This window comes from Pleurodeles waltl, chromosome 6, assembly GCF_031143425.1.
Source record: "Pleurodeles waltl isolate 20211129_DDA chromosome 6, aPleWal1.hap1.20221129, whole genome shotgun sequence".
In the NCBI taxonomy this organism is placed as follows: Eukaryota; Metazoa; Chordata; class Amphibia; order Caudata; family Salamandridae; genus Pleurodeles; species Pleurodeles waltl.
In genome coordinates this window covers 670,398,880-670,416,224 of record NC_090445.1, presented here as the reverse complement: position 1 = coordinate 670,416,224, position 17,345 = coordinate 670,398,880, and the positions used below count along the sequence as shown (strand labels likewise).

The window sequence follows — 17,345 nt, the reverse complement described above, 5'->3', positions numbered from 1 at the left end:
TGCGGCGATTTCTCTGTCGCAAAACGGCAATGCATAGTTTCTGGCAGGCTCTGTGTCGATGTTCGGCGCACAAGGAGTTTCCTGAACAGATGAAGTCTTTTAACCCTGAGACTTCAGAAAACAGGAGGCAAGTTCAATTCAAGCCCTTGTAGAGCAATTCTCAGCAAAGTCAGAGGGCAGCAGGACAACAGAAGGACAACATTCCTTCTCTGCAAAGCAGTCCAGATGAGTCCTTTGGGCAGCCAGGCAGTTCCTCTTGACAGGTTTCAGGTTCAGGTCCAGAAGTGTCTGAGTTGGTTGGGTCAGGGATCCAGTTTATATACCCAAAATGGCTTTGGATTGGGGGAGACTTCAAAGAGCAGTTTTGAAGTGCACAAGTTCCCCTTTCAGTACAGGTCTGTCTGCCAGGGTCCCAGTAGGGGGTTAGGCAGTCCATTGTGTGAGGGCAGGCCACTAGCCTTCGGAATGTAAGTGTCAGGCCCTCCACTCTTCCAGCTCAGGAAGACCCATTCAGTATGCAAATGAGTGCAGGTGTGACCTGTATTTGTGGTTGTCTGGGTGAAATGCACAAGGAAGCGGTCAACCAGCCCAGCCTTGATGTTGATTGGAGACATGCTGTAAGGCACAGATGGATTTTAAGTGCTGAGAAATGCTCACTTTCTAAAAGTGACATTTCTAAAATAGTAATATAATATCCAACCTCACCAATAAGCAGGCTTTTCTATTACCATTCTGGCCATACTAGGAATGACCTGGTTACCCCTTTCTGATCAGAATCTACCACTCAAACAGTATATGAGGGTAGCCCTAATGCTAGCCTATGAAAGGAGCAGGTCTCACAGTAGAGGAAAACAAATTTGGGAGTTTTCCACTAACGGGATACATAAACACACAAGTACGTGTCCTGCCTTTTACTTACATTGCACCCTGCCCTATGGGTTACCTAGGGCCTACCTTAGAGGTGACTTATATGTAGAAACAAAGGGAGTTTAGGGCTTTGCAAATACTTTTAAAAGTGGCAGTGAGACTGCACACACAGGCCTTGCAATGGCAGGCCTGTGAGATGGTTAAAGGGCTACTTATGTGGGTGGCACAATCAGTGCCCACTAGTAGCATTCAATTTGTAGGCCCTGGGTACATGTAGTGCACCTTACTAGGGACTTACAAGCAAATATGCCACTTGGGTATGTGCCAATGTTACCATGTTTTTAGGGAGAGAGCACACACACTTTAGCACTGGTTAGCAGTGGCCGCAGGGCCTGACCACAAATGTGCTCGGCAGTGGTTGAATTAATGTATAGTAATTACAATTACTTTACGTTCAAAAAGCATAGCAATTCACTGAAAAGACCAAAGGCTATAGGGACATTATAGTTAGGTTCTGAATTTCAGGGGTGTGGAATTCTTATAGCCCGACTCCCAGGACATATAGTTTGGGTTCATGGACAACAAGTTTTCATGTTTATGGAGAAATAGGCTGAACCCTCCGCAGCACAAACCCTTTGCCTGCCAGTTTACAGTACCACATTATGGATCAAAGAAGGGCATAGTCTGCAGTTAAAGTGATATTTGTGTCCATATGCTGATGCTGTTTGAACGTGTATTTGTGGTTCAGTAAATGCTTTAATATTAGGGCGAGCGTTCAAAGGAATTGTTATAAGCTCGGACTTCACTGTTGATATTGGTCCCAGTATAAAAATGTGTACACATGTTTGCAAAGTTTAACAATATGAGGCTACGTATAATGATCCCAGAATGCTCTCTATTTAGATGCAAATATTTGCAGAAGTTTGAAAGTAAGATTGAGGAGTCCTTACTTTCAAATTAAATGGTCACAAAAACTGCAACAAAGAAAAAAAAGTTCTGCTTTAAACTAATGTGAAATTTAAGGTACCATTTTTTGAAGCATCATCCACTAAAATGTGTTGATGCATGCTAGTACTTCCAAAAACTATTCATAATTGAAAATCAGTGCAACTAGTTTCAGCAAGATTATGGGAAACATGAAAAAAACAATAATTGGCAAAAAACCAATAAGTCTGACATAGGTGGTCAGCCTTTTGGTTTTGTCAATGCGTGTCTAGTTTTGACATGGTTTTTGTAAAACTTTGTTGTGGGAGCTGCCAGGCCCTCACCATTATAACAAACATTGTCAAAAAGCAATAATATTGTTTGGTCTCAAAAAGCACATATTGCCACCTTAATCTCTGGCACTGAACAGAACTACTCTGTGTGCTGATATGCTTCTTGTGAAAGAGCAGAATGGTGTTACTCACAGTGAAGCCAATATATAGATAGAAAGAGACAGAATTTTAATAAAAACAAAAAGGCACCAATGATATATGCCCTTGCATTAGTGCAGATTTACAGCTTTCATGTATTCACATTAATTTACAGAAGTAGGCCAGGAAATCGTACTCCTAGTAAATACTTGTGAACTGCATTTTAGCACAAGCAAATATGCAGCTATTGGTTTGCCTATGTGAAAAACTGTTGAGCGTTTACAAGTTCACTTTCCCTCCAACCACTTTTTCCCCAACAGTGGAAGAACTTATTTTTGACTTTGCCAGGAGTAAATTTCCAACCTTTCTCAGTTAGAGCTGGTGAAAACCCCTACACCATGCAAAGTAGTAGGTTTGCATTGACTCCAGGGCGCATTCCAACCCTGGAACTATTGCTTAGCGCTACCTCCAGCCCATGTATCTAGATCTGTAATGAGGTGACAAAATGTGGGAATTGCTAACATTCAACCATTACTGAAGTAGGGTTTGAATTCTAGTATAATCAGAATCATGCCATAATCAGAGAGGCTGTTATAAGTGCTCTTATATAATGGGATTGCTGCCTTAATATATTGCCGCACTACAAGGCAACAAAGGGACAAGTGGATTTTTTTACAGGACAAGTATATTTATAAAGGAGCCTGTCGCCTGGACAAGTAGATATTTTATTAAATTCCACACCCCTGGAATTTACTTGCACAAAACCATAAACATTCAGCAGTTATAGTCAGAGTGATTTCAAATAACTATAACTCATGCCCTAAGGTAACTATAACTTGCACCCTAGACATACACTGCTAATTACACCAGATATTACAGTACACTGCTAATTACACCAGATATTACAGTACTTATGACAACTATTATAACATCATAAAAAATATCAATTAAACATTAGCAGCCAAATTATTGAAGAGAAAACTGTGCATGGTGGGGGTCCGAGTTACATAACTTCTGAATTTCTGTGGTTTTGTGCGAGTAAATTCAGAACCTATAACTATAATGCCCCTGTAGCCTTTGTTTTTTTTCTGTGAATATATATATGTATGTATATATATGTTCGATGGCATGTGTAGCTGCAGATACACATGCTGTGCATATCCCGCCATCTAGTGTTGGGCTCGGAGTGTTACAAGTTGTTTTTCTTCGAAGAAGTCTTTTCGAGTCACGAGATTGAGGGACTCCTCCCCTTTCGGCTCCATTGCGCATGGGCGTCGACTCCATCTTAGATTGTTTTCTTTCCGCCATCGGGTTCGGACGTGTTCCTCTTCTCTCCGTGTTTCGGTTCGGAAACTTAGTTAGATATCGGAAAATTTTACGGTATTGTTTGCGTTCGGTATCGGGTTAGTTAACGCAGATCGACACTGAATCAAGAAAAAGCTCCAGTGGCCCTTCGGGGCTTCGATTCCCCGGCGGGGCCTGGTCAGCCCGACCACGTGCTTCTTCAAGGCTAATGGAACGGACCCCATTCCGCTTCTGCCCCGAATGCCACAACAAGTATCCTTACACAGATCAACATTTGGTCTGTAATTTGTGTTTGTCTCCCAAACACAAAGAGGATACCAGCGAGGCCTGTCAGGCGTTTTGGTCGAAGAAAACGCTACGGGACCGGAGAGCACGAAGGCTTCAAATGGCGTTGACGCCGTCAGGACACCACGACATCGACATCGAGGAAGAAGAGACTTTCTCCATTGCTGACTCGGACTCGGACGAGGCCGAAACAGAGCAGACGCCAAAAACCGTGAGTAAAACAGCCCCAGCCAAAACTCATGTAAAAATCATGAAGGCCCAGGGGACGCCACCGCCGGCAGGCCATGGCTTAACCCGTAAAATCGGTGACCGTCCATCGGCACCGAAAAAGGGCACACATGTGTCGAAGTCATCTGACTCCGGTCGAGATACCGGCACAGAACATACTCGACACCGGGACCCTGGTTCTTAGCAATCTCGACATCGAGATACCGGCACCGAGATGAGTCGGCACCAAGAGATCAGAACACCGAAACCCAATCCGGAGCCAAAAAAGACTGTTGAAAAGGTTTTGGTACCGAAACATCTAGCTTCGGAGCCGAAAACAAGCTCCTACACCGAGGAACAAGGCCTTTCAGCACAACTGCAAGGCCATAAATTCGGACAAGAGCTAGAAGCAGTGGAGCCAGACTATACACAGAGAAGGCTCCATATTCAAAAGGATACAGGGAAAATAAGAACTCTCCCTCCTATAAGGATGAAAAGGAAACTTGCTTTCCAAGACAAAGACAAACAACCACAGGCAAAGGTGGCAAAACAAGTAACTCCGCCACCATCACCACAACACTCACCGCAAGCATCACCAATTGCTACCCCACCTATAATGCAGTCTCCAATGCACACAGGGATGAGCCAAGATGACCCAGATGCATGGGATCTTTATGATGCGCCTGTATCAGACAATAGTCCCGACTGTTACCCAGCAAGACCATCACCACCTGAAGACAGTACTGCTTACACACAGGTGGTGTCCAGATCAGCTGCTTTTCACAATGTGATACTGCACGCTGAACCGATTGAAGATTACTTTTTATTTAATACTCTGTTGTCAACACATAGTCAGTACCAGAGTCTTCCAATGTTACCAGGAATGTTGAAACACGCAAAGCAATTATTTCAAGAGCCCGTGAAAGGCAGGGCCATCACACCTAGGGTGGAGAAAAAGTACAAGCCTCCCCCTACAGACCCTGTGTACATCACGCAGCAGCTGCACCTGACTCAGTAGTAGTAGGAGCAGCACGTAAAAGGGCGAATTCACACACCTTTGGAGATGCACCACCACCGACAAGGAAAGTTGAAAGTTCGATGCAGTGGGGAAAAGAGTTGCAGCACAAGCAGCCAATCAATGGCGCATTGCCAATTCACAGGCTTTGCTGTCAAGATATGACAGGGCTCATTGGGATGAAATGCAGCACTTTATAGAACATCTGCCCAAAGAATTCCAAAAGCGTGCACAACAAGTGGTGGAAGAGGGCCAAAGTACCTTGAATCACCAGATACGATCGGCAATGGATGCAGCAGACACAGCTGCAAGAACTGTAAATACAGCGGTCACTATTCGAAGACACGCATGGCTACGCACCTCAGGATTCAAGCCCGAAATCCAACAGGCTGTGCTTAATATGCCTTTTAATGGACAGCAGTTGTTTGGGCCGGAAGTGGACACAGCTATCGAGAAGCTGAAAAAGGACACAGATACGGCCAAGGCCATGGGCGCGCTCTACTCCCCACAGAGCAGAGGCACATTTAGGAAGACACAATTTAGAGGGGGGTTTCGGGGCCAAACCACAGAACCCTCAACCTCATAAACCAGACCCACATACCAGAGACAGTATCAGAGAGGAAACTTTCGGGGACAATACAGAGGTGGACAGTTCCCTAAAACTAGAGGAAAGTTCCAAAGTCCAAAAACCCCTCAAAATAAACAGTGACTTCAGTGTCACAAATCCCCAACACATAACACCAGTGGGGGTAGACTAACAGATTTTTACCAAAACTGGGAGGAAATAACAACAGACTCGTGGGTCCTAGCCATTATCCAACATGGTTATTGCATAGAATTCCTACAATTACCACCAAATGTGCCTCCAAGAACACACAACATGTCCAAACAACACATAGATCTATTACAGTTAGAGGTCCAAGCGTTGTTGCAAAAAGATGCAATAGAACTAGTACCCAATCATCAGAAAGGAACAGGTGTTTACTCCCTGTACTTTCTCATACCCAAAAAGGACAAAACTCTAAGACCCATCTTAGATCTCAGAACACTAAGGTGGTCATTACAACCTCGGCGGTCTTTTAACAAGACCGCCGAGGGACCGCCGTGTGGAAGACCGCCAGTAGTGGCGGTTTGCCGCTTGGCGTATTATGACCGTTGGCTGCCCTCCGTCGCTTTTTTTCGATGGAGAGCCGCCAACAGCCATACTTGCGGGCGACGGGGAAGTGGAGGTTGCTCCACCGCCACGCCAACAGAACACCGCCCAGCTAATCATGTCCTGTGATTCTGCGCGGCGGTGTTCTGTTGGCAGTGTGGTGTCGGCGGAGCTGCCCCCATGGCTCCCGTCCCGGCGGATTGACGGAACAGGTAAGTCGATCGTCCGTTAGGGGAGGTGTTGTGTTGTGTGGGTGCATGGGGGTGTGCGTCTGTGTATGTAGGGGGGGTGTGAGTGCGTGTATGCTTGCGGGGGTGTTGCATGTTTTGGGAGAGTGCGTGTATGTCTGTAGGTATGTCTGTGTGGATGTGTGCGTGAATGTGTGAATGTGGGTGTACGTGTCTGACTGTGTGTGTGGATGTTGGCATGTGTGTCGGTGTGTGTGTGTGTGCGTGTATGTGTGTTGGGGGTGCCTGCGTGCGTGTCGGGTGTGTGTGTGTAAGGTAATGTTGGGGGTCGGGGTGGGGAGGGGGGTCCTGCCACCTTTGGGGGGTGGTGGGGGGTGTAGAGGAGGGAGTCGGGGTGGGGGGTTGGGGAGACCCCTATCAGTGCCAGGGAAGGAATTCCCTGGCACTGATAGTGCTTACCGCCATGGATTTCATGGTGGTTTCTACCGCTGGAAATCCACGGCGGTAAGCCGGGTCAAAATACCGGCGGCGGTATTGTCACGCCCGCCGGGCTGGAGACCCATGTCTCCAGCCCAGCGGTCATCTCCGCCCTGGCGGGTGGAACGGAGAAGCGGCGGATGACCATGGCGGTAACCGCCATGGTCATAATTCCAAAAATAAGACCGCCAGCCTGTTGGTGGTCTTACCGCCGCTTTAACACCGTCCGCCAGGGTTGTAATGACCCCCTAAATCTTTACATCAAATCAGATCACTTTCACATGGTGACACTTCAAGACGTAATCCCCTTGCTCAAACAACAAGACTACATGACGACATTAGATCTCAAGGATGCGTATTTCCATATACCCATACATCCTTCGCACAGAAAATACTTAAGGTTTGTAATCCAAGGGGTACATTACCAATTCAAAGTGTTGCCATTCGGGATAACAACAGCCCCAAGAGTCTTTACAAAATGCCTTGCTGTAGTGGCAGCCCATATCAGAAGACAGCACATACATGTATTCCCGTTTCTGATGGATACAACTACCTGTGGATTCCTCACCTAATGAATACTCCCATGGCGCCAGCATTCGACGGAAATCTTCTTACTAGTCTCTGCACGTCGACGAGGACGTCACTCTTGCCCACGCGACGCCGTCTGACGTCATACAGGCAATAAGAGGTCCTCGCCGACGTGCCGATGACAGTTCCCTTTTTTCCGTGCATTCGAAACGGTTATCTTCGAGGGAGCTACTGTTACCTTCGTGGTTACAGTGTATTGTCTGCTGCGTAGTCTTCTCTGCGGTAATAATGTCTCAGAGGAAGTCTGGTTTCAAGCCCTGTCGAGAGTGTGGGGGCAAGATGTCAGTTACAGATCCTCACTCCGACTGTCTATGGTGTTTGAGCTCCGACCACGACGTCTCGACTTGCGATTCATGTCAACACATGAATCCGAAGGCCCTCAAAGAGCGTGAGGCCAAGTTATTCATGGCAAAGTCAAAGAAGAAGGAGAAACATCATAAGAAGTCTTCTTCGCCAAGGTCTCACCGGCGTCATCGAGACTCCCGGCGCCGTAGAGACTCACGACGTCATTCCAGCAAGGAGTCTCGTTCGAGGTCACCTTCGGCTCGGCGTCGGAAGACTTGGGAGGTCAGCCCCACGGTCACGCCGCATCCTTCGACGCCGTTGCCCTCTCCGGCGTCACCGACTTCGCCTGGTCAGGCGTCGGTGATTGAGGTGGTGCAGCCTCTAGTGTTTTCTCCGGCGTCGCAGACGTCGAGGCCGGCGTCGGGGTCGCCCTCGATCCAGGCACCCCATTATCCGGCTTTTCCCACTCCTGGAGCCGATAGTACCGCGTTTCTTAATGCGATGTATACCATCTTTCAGCAGATGGCTCCAGGAGCTGCTCCGGCTGGTCCTTCGGGGCCCTTGGCCTTTTCGTTGGGTGATCCTGCGCCTCTTCGGCCGGCACCCTTTATGCCCTTTCTCACTTTTGGGAATGTGGGCTCGGCGCCGGTGCCGGCGTCGGTGGCCGCTCCGGTGGCTTCGGATGTTTCGGCCCCGGAGGTTGCCCTTCCGTCGAAGTCAGGATTTTGCCCTGTGACTCCGGTTGGTCCATCGGCTCCAAGACCTCGTCCTCCGGCTCCTGCCTCGGCGCCGAAGCTGCCTGTGGCGCCGGACGCGGCGTCAGATGCTTCTGGAGATCGGCGCCGTTCTTCGACGTCGGCGGAGGCCATGTCGACTCCGCGTATCGAGGAGAGACTTCATTCGAGGAGGCGTGCTCTCCGTCTTTTAGAAGAGCAAGAGTACCAGCGAGTCCTAGAGGAGGGAGAGATTGAGGACTCTGGAGACGGACTGCATGGTCTGGATACAGCCAGTGGGCTGGACACTTCCCCTGAGTGGGACCTTTCATCTCCAGGGGAATATACGGAGGAGGCTGCTTCCTTTCATGCTGTGGTGAGGAAGGCAGCGAGCTTTTTGGACCTGCCTTTGCCGGTGGCAGAGGCGAAGCAGAATTTGCTGACAGAGGTATTGCATCCGGCCTCTGCTGCAGCTGAGCCTCTCTTGCCATTTAATGAGGCTTTGCTGGATCCGGTGTTGGAGGTGTGGAAGAAGCCGGTGTCTTCCTCGGCCGTTCATAGGGCTGTGGCCAGGAGGTATCGAGCTGCACCATCTGACCCTGGCTTTCTCTCTAGACACCCTACGCCGGAGAGCTTGGTGGTGCAAGCCTCCTGTTCCTCAAAGTCAGCGCCTGCTTCCTTCCCGACGGTGCCTGGAGACAGAGACTCCAAGAAACTGGATGCGCAGTCCAAGAAAATATTTTCGTCATGCAGTTTGGCGTTGAAGGCCACCAACGCGACGTGCATTCTGGGGAGGTACATCCATGCTCTGATGGATGATATTTCGTCTTCATTTACGGAGCTTCCCCAGGGTCTCTTGGATGTGGTCTCGGACGCCCAGGCTGCCGCGACCCAGATTATCCAGTCTGGGCTGGACACGACCGACTCGGTGGCCAGGGCGATGGGCACGGCTGTGGTGGCAAGAAGACAGGCCTGGCTCCGAAACTCAGGGTTCTCTGCGGAGGTGCAGTCGACCCTGCTGGACCTCCCGTTTGATGGGGACAGACTGTTTGGAGCCAAGGCAGATTCGGCCTTGGAACGATTTAAGGAGAGCAGAGCCACAGCCAAATCGTTAGGACTGCAAGCTCCTTCTTCCTCTGCCTCTTCTAGATTTTTCAGGAGGTTTCGGGGATTTGGGCGTGGCTCTTATTCCTCTTCCTTTCGGGGGAGGTTCCAGCAACCCGCCTCTTCCCTCCCCTATAGGTCATTTAGAGGGAGGGGGAGGGGTGGGGTGCGTACCAGAGGAGCCTCTCAACAGCACTCTGCCTCTTCCTCGTCCTCTGGAGGGGTGCAGCAGGGGAAGCAGCCTTAGGCTTCCACCGTTTCCCACTCACTCCTCTCCTGTAGGGGGAAGATTACAGCATTTTCTCCACAAGTGGAAGTCTATCACAACGGACACTTGGGTTCTCGGCATTGTGGGAAAAGGCTACGCCCTTCCCTTTCGGGAGTTCCCGCCCCTCATCCCGCCCCACCCATCTTATTGTTCAGAAGAACACCTCCTGTTGCTAGAACAGGAGGTTCAAGTCCTCCTTTCAAAGGGCGGGGTAGAGTTGGTCCCAGAGCAGGAAAAGGGTCGAGGTTGTTACTCAAGATACTTCCTGATTCCCAAAAAGGATGGTCAGTTGAGACCAATCCTGGATCTGAGGATCTTGAATTGGTTCCTCAAACAGGAAAAGTTCAAGATGCTGACCCTAGCACAGGTGCTTTTGGCGTTGAACAAGGAAGATTGGATGGTGTCTGTCGACTTGCAGGATGCTTACTTTCATATCCCGATACTCAAGTCGCACAGGAAGTATCTCCGGTTTGTGGTAGGGTCGCAGCACTATCAGTTTGCGGTCCTCCCGTTTGGTCTTACTTCAGCACCTCGAGTCTTCACAAAGGTGATGTCAGTGGTTGCGGCGGAGCTCAGAAGGAAGGGGATAGCAGTATTCCCTTACTTGGACGACTGGTTGATCAAAGCCAAGTCCCCGGAGCTTGTGTTGCATCATCTGCAGTCAACAACCCAGTTGTTGTTCGACCTGGGCTTTTCGGTGAACGTGCCCAAATCTCACCTGGAGCCCTCTCAGCGCCTCCTGTTCATAGGGGCAGTACTGGATACAACATTGAGTCGAGCCTTTCCTCCGCCTCAGCGGATTCAAGATATTCAGGAATTGGTTCCAATGTTTCGAAATGGAGCGGTAGTTCCAGTCCTCAAGGTCCTTCGTCTGCTCGGTCTGTTCGCCTCCTGCATTCTGTTGGTCACGCATGCTCGCTGGCACATGAGGGCTCTTCAGTCGTGCCTCCGAAGGCAGTGGTCTCAACACAAGGGAGATTTAGAAGGTACTGTCAAGATCTCCAGAGATGCTGCTGTGGAATTGAAGTGGTGGATTGCGGGCAACAATCTTTCACAGGGAAAGCCGTTCGCGCAGTCGCCACCAGTGGCCACGGTAATAACGGATGCTTCCACCCTAGGATGGGGAGCTCATCTGGGGGATCTGGAGATCAAAGGGCTTTGGTCTCCAGAGGAACAGGTGTTTCATATCAATCTGTTGGAGTTACGGGTTGTACGTCTGGCTCTCAAGGCCTTCCTCCCATCCCTTCGTGGTCAGTCGGTACAGGTCCTGACGGACAATACTACCACGATGTGGTACATAAACAAACAGGGAGGAGTAGGGTCGTACCTTCTCTGCAGAGAAGCTCTTCGGCTATGGTCCTGGGCAAAGGACCATCAGATTTGCTTGGTGGCAAATCATCTGGCCGGGGTCTTGAATGTACGTGCGGACAGTCTCAGTCGCCAATTCTCGGCAGACCACGAGTGGCGTCTCCATCCAGATCAAGTCTGTTTAATCTTCCAGATGTGGGGGTTTCCTCGGATAGATCTGTTTGCCACTCGGGAGAACGCGCATTGCCCGTTATTCTGCAGCCTCCAGTATCCGATGCAGGGAGCGTTGGGGGACGCGTTTCAGATAACCTGGTGCGACCAGTTGCTTTACGCGTTTCCCCCCATACCCTTGATTCCTCGAGTGTTGAGGAAAATTCGCCAAGACCGGGCCCAAGTCATCTTAATAGCTCCGGATTGGCCAAGGAGGGTATGGTACTCCGACCTTCTCCAACTCTCACTGTGCCCTCCGCTCCGTCTCCCTCTCAGGGCAGACCTCCTCTCGCAGTCGCAGGGGCAGGTTTTACACCCCAACCTCCAGAGTCTGCACCTACATGCTTGGAGATTGAACGGGGCAACCTGAGTTCCTTCTCTCTCCCGCCTGATGTAGTGGATGTTATCTTAGCGGCCAGGCAACACTCCACTAAATCTATCTACGCTAATAGGTGGTCTAAATTTGTTATGTGGTGTGGAGAGAGACAGATTGATCCCTTACATGCTCATCTGTCACATGTTTTGTCTTTTGCACTGTCTCTAGCGCAGAAAGGTTGTGCAGTGGCTACCATTAAGGGTTATTTGTCGGCCTTGTCAGCCTTCATTTGTCTTCCAGACCAACCGTCGTTATTTAAATCCCCTATTGTTCTCAGATTCTTGAAAGGTCTTCTGAATCAATATCCTCCAAAACCATTCGTTATGCCTCAATGGGATTTGTCCTTGGTCCTGACTTTCCTTATGGGGTCCCCTTTTGAGCCTATGCATTCTTGCCCTTTAAGGTATTTGGTTATTAAAACAGTATTCCTGGTAGCTATAACATCTGCAAGGAGAGTGAGTGAGTTGCAGGCCTTATCGGTTAAACCCCCTTATATAACGTTTTATGGGGATAAGGTGGTGTTGAGGACCAAGGCTGCTTTCCTTCCGAAGGTTGTTTCACCCTTCCATTTGGCTCAGACAATTACTTTGTCCACGTTTTATCCTCCGCCTCATCCTTCAAAGGAGGAAGAAAGACTACATCGCCTGGACCCAAAAAGGGCGTTGAGCTTCTATATCGACAGAATGAAGGATATCAGGCTGGAGGATCAGCTGTTTGTCGGATACGTGGGCAAGAGGAGAGGAAAGGCAGTCCACAAGAGAACACTCTCCAGGTGGGTTGTTCTTTGCATTAAAATCTGTTACTCTTTGGCAAAGAAGGATCCGCCTGAGGGCATTAGAGCTCATTCCACCAGAGCTAAGTCGGCCTCTTCGGCCTTGGCCAGGGGTGTTCCTGTGGTCGACATCTGCAAGGCCGCAACTTGGTCGTCCCTTCACACTTTTGTGAAACATTACTGTTTGGACTCTGAGGTCAGAAGGGACGGTCATTTTGCACGGTCAGTGCTGCAGGATTTCTTGGTTTGACCATTTAGGCACCCACCGCCGGGCGTGGTACTGCTTTGGGACTCTATTCATTAGGTGAGGAATCCACAGGTAGTTGTATCCATCAGAAGAACGAGTTACTTACCTTCGGTAACGACTTTTCTGGTGGATACATTAGCTACCTGTGGATTCCTCACGGTCCCACCCGCCTCCCCGTTGCCTTTTTGGTCTCTCCAAGCAATCCTTGAGTGTGCTCCTTTTGGTCTTCAAAGTTGCAATACATTTTGCATATATGATATTTGTATATATGTGTATATTTATATATAAATCTATATATATTGTGTATATACATGATTCGTATGTATAAATATATTTATTTGTTAAAAAAAAAAAAAAAAAAAGGTTATATTAAATCTACAGCTATTTTATTGCAATGTTGTGTGATTTACAATATTAAGAGATGTTGCTTTGCTCTTTCATTACATTGGGTTATTATTATTCTCATGCACGTAAAAAATGTTGGTACTGTCATCAGCACGTCGGCGAGGACCTCTTATTGCCTGTATGACGTCAGACGGCGTCGCGTGGGCAAGAGTGACGTCCTCGTCGACGTGCAGAGACTAGTAAGAAGATTTCCGTCGAATGCTGGCGCCATGGGAGTATTCATTAGGTGAGGAATCCACAGGTAGCTAATGTATCCACCAGAAAAGTCGTTACCGAAGGTGAGTAACTCGTTCATCTGGACGATTGGTTAATCAAAACCAATACGCAAGAACATTGTTCTCAACACACAAAATACGTCATAGAAACCCTTGACAAACTAGGGTTCTCACTGAACTAACAAAAATCACACTTACAGCCTGTGACGGGCTGGTCTCTGCTCGCCCACACTCCGCTCCTGCTTGTGCTGACTCTGCCCTGGTGCTCTGAGGCTCCCTGATCGTGATTGGTGGAAGAACCGGCAGTGGCGGTGCGCTGACACTTCAAAACTACAGCGGCAGACTTTCATGGCGTTCAAAGCCTTGGAGGAACTCCCAGGAGAGGATGGGAGCGCAGTGAACCCTTTCGTGGATGAAGACACACCCAGCAACCGAGACGTGAAGGTGAAGGTGAAGGACCAGGATCGGAAGTCGCCAAAGAGTAGGAGACGGCGGTCTCCTACAAGCTCTGAAGCTGCAGAAGAAAGACGAACGTCCGGAGAACCTGATCCAGGCAACCGGGGAGACGAGTGGCTGCATCCCGCCACGCTTCAGGAGAAGCGTGGCCGTTCAGGTGCGTGGGACTACGTCCCTGAACGAGTGTGCGACAGGGGGTACAAGGAGGGAGGTCGGAAAGTGTGGAATAGCGGGAGGAGAAGGAAAACAAAACAAGGAGTCTTAACCAATACAAAAACGTAGGAAAGGAGGGGAGGGGCTGGAACAGAGTAAACAGATAAATATCAGAGGAAAGGCGAGGAAGGAAACAATTATAATACGTACCCGAGTCCTTATAGCAAATCCAAATCGAAGGCCGGCAAATCTATGTGTAGGACCGCATACTAAGAGAGTAGAAAGGATAGAAGTAAAACACTAAAGAAAGACAACATTTGTGATTTATTACTAAACGATTGTAATAAGAGGCACAGAGAGTCAGGGGAAAAGAAAAGGATATAAAACTAAACCGAGTTGGGTGGCATGTACACTTACCGCTGTCTCCTCTTCTCTCCACATGCACTTCCCGGGAATGGCCTTTGAACCAAGGAGACAGAAACAAAGAGTGAAGATAGAATAACAAGACGATCCCCACCCTCAAGTCATACAACCAAATACTCACCTGGTTTCTCCTACATCTTCAACTTTCAATAAACATAAACCTTTCTTCAGCTTACTGCGGTTTCAAGTGCTTTATATCCGACTACCCGCTCACAAGTGGTGTCAGAAGTGGGATTTCCAAACATAGAAAAAGAATCCACAACTGTGGAAGAGAAGGCAACGATGGCAGATGTCATAGCCCAGTTGGCTGAGGGGCAAAGACATCTTCAGTTGATATGGGAACAGCAAATGAAAGAAGCCAAAGAGGAACGGGAGGCATTACAAACAGCGCTAAAAAGCCAGGCTACGATTATGGCTAATAATCAACTGGTACATGAAACGGCATTAGGTAAACTTACCAACACCATCGCCCATACAAAAGTACACCCCACAGTTCCAAGTAGTGTGCTACAACGATACCAGGACTCGGAAGACCCCGACTCTTTCTTCACGAACTTTGAAAGAGTGGCCAGTACTGCTAATTGGCCTGAGGATAAATGGGGTCAATATATCGCTCCCCTACTCACCGGCCACCTGCAAACAACGTATCAAGCTATTAATCCGAGTGGGAACTTGCCATATAAAGACATAAAGAAAACTATCCTAGAAAGAGTGGGTTTGGACAGTGAGAGTTATCGCACGAAGTTTAGGCAATTAAAATGGCAACACCAGGAAAATCCCCGTACCTTGTACTGTAGAGTCCAACATTCAGCCGGAAGATGGTTGCAACCTACAGAGAGGACAAGAGAAGAAATGTTTGATATAATGGTATTATAACAGTACTTGGATGCTTTACTTCCTACCACTCGGAACTGGGTACGCCAGCATCCTGGACTTACAAATGAAACAGCAGCAGATCTTGCCTGTACATACCATAGAGGTTCTGATTTCCGGGCTTCAGTTAGCAGGGCTCCTCCTCCTACGATCCGACCAGTCCTTCCTAGACAACAACAATCTCGGACAGCCAGAGCCCATGGACCGGAAAGAACACAACCAGGGAGCCCTATACCCATTGGATATACAGGCTCTGGTCCTCAATGCTACAATTGCTCAGAATGGGGCCATATAGCCCGATATTGCCCACAAAAAAAAAGATGTTTAGGAACCCATGGAGATAGGGCTGACAAAGGGGAGAGTATTCTGCACTGGAGGAGAAAAAACAAAATATACTCTCCCTATCTTTGTTAATAACATAGAAAGATGGGCTCTCATCGACTCCGGATGTAGACAGAGCGTGATCTGTAAGGATTTAGTGTTGCCAGGGCAGGAAGAATCCGGGTCCCAGGTTCTCATCACCTGTGTACATGGGGACCAACGATACTATCCCCTTGCCACCGTACAAGTAAAATGGAGAGAACAAATCGAGAATCTTCGAGTCGGGGTACTCTCCACCCTAGACGAAGACATAATCCTTGGGACTGATTATGAGGACTTCCCTTCATTATTAGAGACAGCCGGGCAAGAACACCTTCTGAGGGGTTGGTGGATGGAGGCACCTTGTGATATCACCACTGAAGAACCCATAAGGGAAAAGAGTATCCTCAGCAGGAGACAAAAAAGAGAGCAACGACGGGCGTATATACAGCACTATACATCATTAGACGACCCTGCTACAAGGGGAAAGATTTACACGATCACTGGGGATTTTCGACAGAATCAGAATGAGGACCCCACATAAAACATGCATGGTAACAGGCTGAGGCTGGGGCAGCAACAGGGGTAGGTCCCAGGTTCTTGATTCGTAATAACCTGTTATATAGAAATCCTAACCCCACTAGAGGGAACGCCCTGCAGTTAGTAGTGACTAAAAGTCACCGCCAACAAGTGTTACAATTAGCCCATGGGGATAACAGAGAAGGGCATTTAGGGAGAGAGAAAACTGAGGAAGCAATCTATAGACGATTTTATTGGCCAGGGGTTTATGGTGAAATAAGGAAGCATTGTTCGGAGTGTCCCAAATGCCAGTTGTATAACCCCTCTCCACAAAAACCCGCACCCCTACAACCTCTTCCAGTTATTGACATTCCCTTTACCAGGGTTGGAATGGACCTTATCGGGCCCCTCACCCCTTCCACGTGAGGTAGACAATATGTTTTAGTCCTAGTGGACTATGCCACACGCTATCCCGAGGCCATACCCCTTTCCAGTATACACACTAAAGCTATCTCCCAGGCAATGATAGAGTTCTTTTCTCGGGTGGGTTTTCCAAAAGAAATATTGACGGACCAAGGAACTCCCTTTATGTCTCGGTTAATGGCTGAAGTATGTCGTTTGCTTGGAGTAAAGCAAATTCGTACGTCGGTGTATCATCCTCAGACCGATGGGTTAGTGGAATGATACAACAAAACCATTAAATCCTTGCTACGAAAGAGTATATCTGAGGCTGGCAAGGATTGGGAGAAAAAACTACCCCTGGTTCTGTATGCTATCCGTACTCATGTACAAGCCTCTTTAGGTCACAGCCCTTTTTGAAATGCTGTTCGGTCGCCAGCCACGCACGTTGTTAGATATGTTAGGCGAACAGTGGGAGGACACGGAAGAAGAGGTAAAAGACCTCTTGACCTATACACGGGGAATTAAGAGAGAACCTTCATACAGTATGGGAGGAGGCTCATGCTACCTTACAGGAAGCTCAAAATAAACAGAAGCAGAACTATGACACCCGAAGCGCAGTGCGCACCTTAGCCGTAGGAGACAAAGCTCTAGTCCTACTCCCTAGCACTCAGAATAAATTACTGGCCAAATGGCAAGGACCATTTGAAGTAATAGCACAGATCAATCCCACCACCTATAAGTTGGCCATTCCCCAAGGAAATGGGCGAGAACAGATCTATCATATTAACCTACTAAACAAATTGGTTAGAACCCACA

At 48.4% G+C, this 17,345-nt stretch overlaps 1 protein-coding gene across 2 annotated transcripts in view; it reads left to right on the top strand.

Moving 5' to 3' along the window:
* LOC138300138 (zinc finger protein 684-like) overlaps positions 1 to 17,345 on the top strand; it is a 150,669-nt gene that overhangs the window by 31,168 nt on the left and 102,156 nt on the right. The gene's annotated exons all lie outside the window — the stretch shown is intronic.